The sequence below is a fragment of the Varroa destructor genome, unplaced genomic scaffold (genome assembly GCF_002443255.2).
Source record: "Varroa destructor unplaced genomic scaffold, Vdes_3.0 BEIS01000007.1, whole genome shotgun sequence".
Taxonomy (NCBI): Eukaryota; Metazoa; Arthropoda; class Arachnida; order Mesostigmata; family Varroidae; genus Varroa; species Varroa destructor.
The window spans coordinates 27,926,210-27,934,299 of NW_019211460.1; the positions used below are offsets into that span (position 1 = coordinate 27,926,210).

Here is an 8,090-nt window from a genome sequence, read left to right on the forward strand (position 1 = left end):
AGCATAGGTGGCCGGCGAGTGGGGGTCGAAACTGTATTTGAATCTTGATTTACGCCGATAAAGCATCAGATAGCAAGTAATCTGCAGATTTTTTTTATTGTAATATCGTGGTCGGAGGGTTCCTAGTGGCTTGACACAGAAAATCTACTTGGCAGAACATTTGAAGGAAGTTCAATGATCGGTTCGAAGTAAATCCGAAACCGAGTAACATACATTGTATACTAAATATATAATTCTAATTGACGCCTTCTAATTACAACCGTGTTCTGGACGTATATTAACAAGAACGCTCAGAAATCACACACACTTCTACTACACGAAGAGATTGTGTCATGGCTGACATTTAGAAAAAGAATGGCGTTTTTAGATATACTACACGCATATATGTAATAAAGGAATCTTATATTAAAAGTGATAAAAGTACATTTTTTACATGTTAATGATGACTTAAGCCCCATTTACATCGTTTTCGTCAGCTACCTCTCACTGGATAACAAATGAAAAAATGACTGGCTCGAGACGCGCATCTAGCGAGAGCTTTCGGACGGGGTTGAGAGATTATGTCTATTAAATGGTTATTTTTTTTATATTATGCATTGCATTTTTATATTATGAATTGCATTTATCAAAAGTTAATCCACCTAGTAACGATACGTTGGAAAAGATCAATTAATGATTGAATATGAAATTTTTGCATTGAAGGCTGGTGGTAAGCGCTCACTAGGATATCTGCTGACTCAAGCGATGTTCTGAGTGCGATGATGCACAAAGGATAATGTCAGATAGAACCTGGCATTCATTGATACGAAAATTAAGGCATTTTCGCGTATTCGATTCCACCAGTTATAAACAGAACCGCTCATTCAAGCACTGCCGGTGATACGATCCTAATAGATAAACTGGGTTAAAAACTAGAAGTTGAATCACAAATGCCTATAACGCAGCTATAGTTTTTCGAAGTAGATAAAAGCACTGCTGAGCACGTGCATTTTTGGAAATGTTAGTAGGTGTTGAATAGTTTTTTATATAGATACCATTGAAAAAAATAGCTTGTTGTAATTGTTTGCTATAACGTCTTTGGAAACCCTGCGAGTATATATGAATAGAAGCTGATTAAAAAGTTCCGGTTCGTTCTTGATGAAACTACGCTTTAGTAGGCCGGTTGTTTGCAGTATCAAATTGGTACGATTATTCCACTGCCAAGGTGATCAGGACGATCAACAGGTACTTACAGCGGGGTCCCGCGAGGATCTTCAGAAACCGCAAGTAACGTCTAGTCATCATTTTGCCGATATTACTTATATAATAAATAAGTAATATAAATAGCAACAGACTTTGACTCTTGTGGTTCGTTCGTTCAAGAGGCTTATTGGGACGATTCATTTACATTGGGATATTTATCAGACCACCGCCCAGTCCGATTGATTCAAAAGGTTTTATAATCAGGCCCTAAGGGACTATTAACGCAATCAGTTGTTAACCCAGTTTTGTCAGTTACACATACGGGTAGCATTTTTCTTACTACAATTCTAAAAAGAAACCATATGTCATATGGTGATAAAACGTTGTGGCTGTATCTGTACTATATATATATATATATATATATAGTACAGAGAAAGACCCTTTCAGCCCCTCAGAATGACATCTTTTTTCATGTCGCTTAATCATACGTCACTTGACATCCATGGCATTTAAGGATATTATTAACGGTTGTATAACATCATACATATACAGCAGGAATAACTGATGGCATCATTCCAGAGAGGTCATTAAGTGCTATACAGTATTATGGTACAAAAATTTGACTTTATGAAACTGTATGAACATGGTATCTTTTGAAGGTACCTTTTCATGGGGATAACTGACACTGTTCTATACGATCCTGATCGTGATAAGAAACAATCTGGTTGGTAGTTGAAATCTCATAGTAATCCTCCTAGACGCATCCTCTCCGAGCATTACTACGAACAAACTATACATAGAATTATGCTCTATACCACATCTGGTCATTTTCATATATTTTTTTCACCAGCTCGCTTTTGTTGCAGCTGCCTATGCTTAATGGAGCTGTCAGTCGCTGCACTCTATCGTAAACCCAGCCTCGCCATACGATACGTACTTTGGTACGTGTTTCTCTCGATTTTTTCCGAAACATTACCTTAATATTCAAATATCGGGAGTATATTAAGTTGCGGCCTGTGGTTGTCATAACACAAATACAGTAAAATGGGAATCAAGCCGGCAAGTAACCGGTATACACGTAACCTCTTCGCGCTCAAGCTGCGAGTACGCGTTGCGGCTTGCCGCCCGATCATACGGCTATGACTTCATATCGCAAGTACTGCTTTCGTAATTGACAAATTAAGAAAAATAGGAACTATTCACGAAAAAATACGTTGTAAAAAATAACATTTTTAGTAGCCTCGAGCAGCTTTTCCTGTCGTTGAAAGGCATCTCGAACCTAATACCGCTAATACATCTTGTACAAATTCACAGATTACCTTAACGTTGAGGAAAAGGTGAATCGCGATAGCTAGTTAAAGCTGAACGTGTCAATTTCCACCTGACCTTAATTTGCGTTACAATCTCGGCCGGTTTAAGTAGCCAATTCATGCTAATGACCCTTTTTGGGGTAATAGAATATCTTTGACGACCGAGATCCGCCCTAGACATGAAGTAGGGAGAAGGCAAGAAATGAACGTACATGTTCCCTTGTTCACATTCGACTTAGGTCACGCTTTCGTGTCTTTTTTGGTACGTGCCTTTTTAAGCATCATGCTCTAAAGATGATTTAAGCGTGCGTTAGGTCCTGTCATTTACATACTAGCATGACTTAGCGAAACCTATTAAGTGGTTTAATATGAGAGTTCTGGCATCGTATAAATGTGAATAGAGCTATAACATTATATAATTAATGCAAACAGTACCAACATGTAGCAATAGGCATAAAGACTCAATTTGTCCAAGATATTTACGTCGATATAAAAAGGTATTATCTCGGCGGTGCAAAAAAAACTGCTTCAAAAAGAAACTTCTTATCCCTGTATCAATGACTATCGACTTTATCTATTGTACAAGTTATTTATTTAAAGTTCCATCATGGAACCTCCGGCTTCACCACTGACATCATCCACTATCCATGGTTCTTTCGCATTTCCGTAGAGCTATAGAAATGACAGCAGACAGTGTTAGTGCAACGAACGCATGTCTCCTTATTTAGCATCGGGGTCCTTGCTATAGCTTCCTATATGACATAAAACCGACCTTTGCCTTTAAGCTATATAATTATTTCTATTAAGTTGCTATATACAATCGTGGCGCTTCATGTAGTTGTACCTTGTTATAACTTTATTGAACTGTATTGATGGTTGAATTTCAGACGCTGAAAATGTTTGCTTTAGAAAAGCGCCGTTACCGTTTTGCCCCCTTAACAAAACTCTACGTCTCATTAAGACATATTTATATTTGTATGTGTGTGTAGAGGTAGCAAGCGCGAAAGGACTATGACATAAAAACTGGTTTTTGATGTCAATTCCACCGGCGGCTTTTTCTTGTAGTCCACAATCAGAGGCGTTAGCAGAGACTTCTGTTTATCATGCAATGTTCTATGAAAGCCAACCAAAAAAGAAGACAATCAAAGCATCGTCCAGCGTCCCATGTTCGGCCGCCAGTGTGTCATATGGTCCGCTCGGCTGTATCCGGATATATAATACTATACTTATACCATATCTTATACTATATATCGATATAGTATAAGACGACTTCATGAAACGCTAAAATACATGGCCTGACAGAAAATTTGAGTCATAAGGAAATTAACTCTTACTAACAATTGCGTGACCTAGTTACAGCTTTCTTTAGAGTATTGACTTGTGTGCATATTACCGTCCGGTATACAACAACGATGCAAATAAATTGATTTTTATTACTGTAAACATAATTTAATCACGGTCGTTGGCATATCTTGGTTTGTCGGAGAGAGAATGCTTTGAGTATTATAAAATATGACGACCATATTATACCCGACTAGCGGCTTGGTTAGGTCGCTTTATTTGCCAAAGCAGATCTGTTTTGGCAAATAAAGTTATTTTCTGCACACTAAACGTACGACTCGAGACACGACTTAAAACAGTCATATCTCGTAAGTTCTCTTATACGAACTTGAAACAGTTTGGTATATAGGAATACCTTGGATTTTTGTTCAAAAAACGTAGCGGAATAACGGGCACGCTGTTGACGACGCACTCACATCCAGTCAAGCACCGATCGTTTCTGTTCCGTCGTATACAACTGCATCATGCTTGTAAAAGATAAAAAGGAAACAGAAGAACAATTCTGCTGGGAGCCATTTTAGTTGTTTACGTTTCTAATCCTTCTTACAATTGTTTGGTGTTAGTATCGGTATGGTTAGCTAGATTGATTCTCAAATATGTTGCCGATTGCTGCCAGCCAGTATAGATCTTTTAAAAAAATTGAGAAATATCTTCGTCGCAAATGATGAAATATATCATTTGCGTCGAAGATATTTCTCGAAGTACAAATGCTAATGGTTTTATATATTAACCTGATTCCTCGCTTACACGACACAGATAGAGCTCGATAGACATGTCGTCATAGAGTAGGCAATCATGATTATTATCCGCAGAGTCTTGGCTCACGTTTTCACTATTGTCGGTAAGTTCGACAGTCTATATTGTGCTGAGTCAGCACGCGCAATGAGTATTTTTTCTGTTCTCATCAACGGGACTTCCGGGTTTAGAAGTTATGTTTGTAAAAAAGTTCGGCTCGATTAGAGATCCTCGCCGTGTAACTGCTAAGATTCCTTTACATTTGAAACAAAGACTATTTCGACTATAAGAAAAAAAAGCTCGTCCTTTTTTTTATCTAAGTTAAGGATAAGATTAATTAATTCCTTGAATTATAATAGAATTGTTTCTTGTCAGGCCACTGTTGCACTGCAGTGCAAAAAGTAAAGTTTCATCTGCAGAGTCTACTTTTTTTTCTTTTCTTAATGGCCCATACCATAAGATATTTTCTAAAACTCTATAAACTCAAACGCCACAATATCGGAACCAAAAGAATAATAAGATCATCCAAACACCGATTCACTAAGACTTACGAGATGATCGGTATTGTCTGTAATCAGTATACCCATCTGACTGGTCACGATATTTGTGTTGGCAGACGGCACGACCCGCATCGGATAGATGTCTGCGTGAAACGCGCAACTGGTCCGCGGACCAGATTAATGACCACCATTAAACCATAGTGTCATATTGACGCAAAGGGTATGACACAATGCATACAAATAAATAGTCCATTAAAGTATTATAAATACCTTTTATTTTATTGAAATGAAATATATTGAAGAATTATTCAATTCAATATGCGGCTCATCGAGTATTCTTTGTGCCGTATCAATTTAATGACATTCAAAAGGCTTACACAATTTTAATTAGTAGGCCAAGTTAGATATGTGTAATGTTTGAGTATGGCACCCTAAAGCTACATGGTCTTCTTTTCTTGGTAACGTACGCTTATGATACGTGCTTAAATCTAAATCCTATGCGCGCAACGACAACAAATACAAACATTTGTTTTGTATCCTATTCTTCCGAAACATTAAAAAAAGTCACTGCTATTCTCGAAATGTCGTTTTATACGAAGGGGTCGAATATTAAAAATAAACAAGCAACAAAAAACAATTATACCTATTGATTAGCGCCTACCTGTAAACCCTCCTATTTTACTCTTCCGCATAATGTTTTGGAGCAACTACAGGCCTCCAAAAGTCCTCACCCACAAACACACAGATTTAACTGATAACAATACAATATAGACTAGAGCCTAACGATAAAATGAAAATGCAAAAAAAAATCAAACATTTTTTGTAAAGCTTGATAATAAGAAAGCTAGATAGATTAAGTATTTCCCTTTGATCTTCATCACCGACTTTAGAAGAATACCTTATGCAAACAGTATCATAATACGTCTAAATAAAAAAAAATAGGAACATAGATATCTCTTACAGTATACAGGCCAATACTAATGTAACCTACAAGAGAAAAATGCATCTTAGCGGACGAACCGATTGGTAAAAGCCATGAGAAATCTATGGTAATACCATTTTTGTTGACATTGCTCCTTCTTCGAGCTCAAACTGTAAAGGTCTTTTTTCATTTAGGTACAATACATTTAGGGTTGTGCATCCTAAAAATCCTATTTGAGCATCTACCAAAACGAATAGCCTACCTAAACGATTTTATTCTATCGAACGATTAGCAATATTAAGTAACTATGCAGTACAACAATCGACAAGGAACAATCGGGCCATGTAGGCATCACGAACTACGCTGAGTAAATGAAATCTTTTCAAGCATTCACTGTTTGTTTGCATCGAACGCATTGCATCTTAAACGCAGTATACAACTTATCAAAACATCCCAGTAAAGTTAGAGAGATGCAAGCATCAAAGGAACACTGACCCATATCTGTCATACGATGCTCATGCGTTGACTTTTCTCCAGCAATTTGCATTGGTTTTGACACTTCGAGTATCTGTTATATATTCTCAGTCCTTTCTTATCGTTTACCTATTCGGGAGGAACAATGGTCGCTGATATACTACTACGTTAATCCTTACTTCTACTTACTATTAGTTGCATCGGAGCGTCTGTGATAGTCACTGCGTTCGGTCGCTTGCTGTAGGTGTCCAGGCAAAGATTCTTGTGCTTCTGGGCGATGGCTTTCGGCAGTAGCAATCTTTTCAGCGGCTTTCCTCTGTTTAGCTTCCTCGACTAACGTCTTTTGTTCGTCCAAACGTTCATGAATTGCCGCCAACGACCGCTGAGAACAATACACACGAACTTCACGCTCCGACATTTCAATGGCCCTCTCTGCTTCGACGCCTTTAGCCTCAAGTTTAGTTTGCACTTGAGCTTTGTGCTCAATCATACTTTGTACCTCCTATTCATTATTACATTTTTATTAAGATTATTACGATCAAAAGGAGAAAAAAAGGGTATAGAACATTACCGTATGGTTTAGCAAATTTTCGATACGTATATGTCGGCTTCCAGACGCCGCTAAACAGTTTTTTTTCATTGAAGCACTCAAAAAATGTGCCTTCAATAATTCGTTCGCTTGGCAATAACGGTAATTCAGCAACGACATATTTTTATCTTAAGCTGCAATCTTTGGTAGGAGAGTGATAGAAATATAAGTTTAGTTCTGGCAGTATTTTCTCCTTCCCTAAATGGAGAATCATGTCAATCTTTTTTGCCTTTCGTTTATAGACCTCCAGGAGCTTGGCCTTCAGAAGCTTATGGTCTGCTCAGCCGCATCTGCCGTTTCCAGCAGATCCAGGTTACTTGCCTTATCAGCTCTACACGCGCCTCTCTCAAACAGAGTGTTTTCTAGTAACGTGGTGTACTTACGAATTAGAAAGTAAAAATTAAATCTACGATTATAGAGATAGAAGTGCTCATTGTGTCGTCCATAATTGTCTTTGCTGACAAATATGATTATGACTGTACAAGGGATCTCTCTCGGAATTTATTTCTATACCACGGCCATTTGTTTTTTGGGATACGAACAGCCTATCCTCAAAGATCTATTGCACAAGATTTCATTTTAATGTGAAACATCGGTCACGTGTTATAGAATCGGCTAGAAAGTTAGAGCGCCACATGGATGCAGTATCTTAAGTAAACAAGAATTTAACTTGATTTGTATTAGTCTCGAGTTACTCGATATGGCTTTGGATGTATCCGAGCGTACTACTTGCGTGTAAGCATTTTGCCCTAGGCGTGCATGACCACTCGACTACAACCCTCTCATGTCTTTTGGCTTAAAATAACTGAATATCACGGAACGAAGTGAAAAGCACAAAAAAGCTCGCTGCGGAACCTTTCCTTAAGAATATTAGCAGATTTTCGGTAAGACTACCGAATATCTTTGAAAAACTGTGCTCATTTTAACATAATTGAGCATCATTGCATTGTTATTAAGCTGTTTACCTAAGGGCTAATTTCACAATGGATGCATATTAATGTCCGAAGGCAGATGAAGTTCAATCGGTTTGGGGCTTC

The 8,090-nt window shown here is 37.8% G+C and overlaps 1 long non-coding RNA gene across 1 annotated transcript; it reads right to left on the bottom strand.

Moving 5' to 3' along the window:
* Nucleotides 1-3,108: 3,108 nt before the first annotated feature.
* LOC147754530 (uncharacterized) lies at nt 3,109-6,940 on the bottom strand. The gene is made up of 3 exons (XR_015317473.1): nt 6,654-6,940; nt 4,189-4,300; nt 3,109-3,164 (listed from the first exon to the last, which is right to left on the bottom strand). It is a non-coding gene; the product is annotated as an uncharacterized LOC147754530 (long non-coding RNA).
* Nucleotides 6,941-8,090: the final 1,150 nt, after the last annotated feature.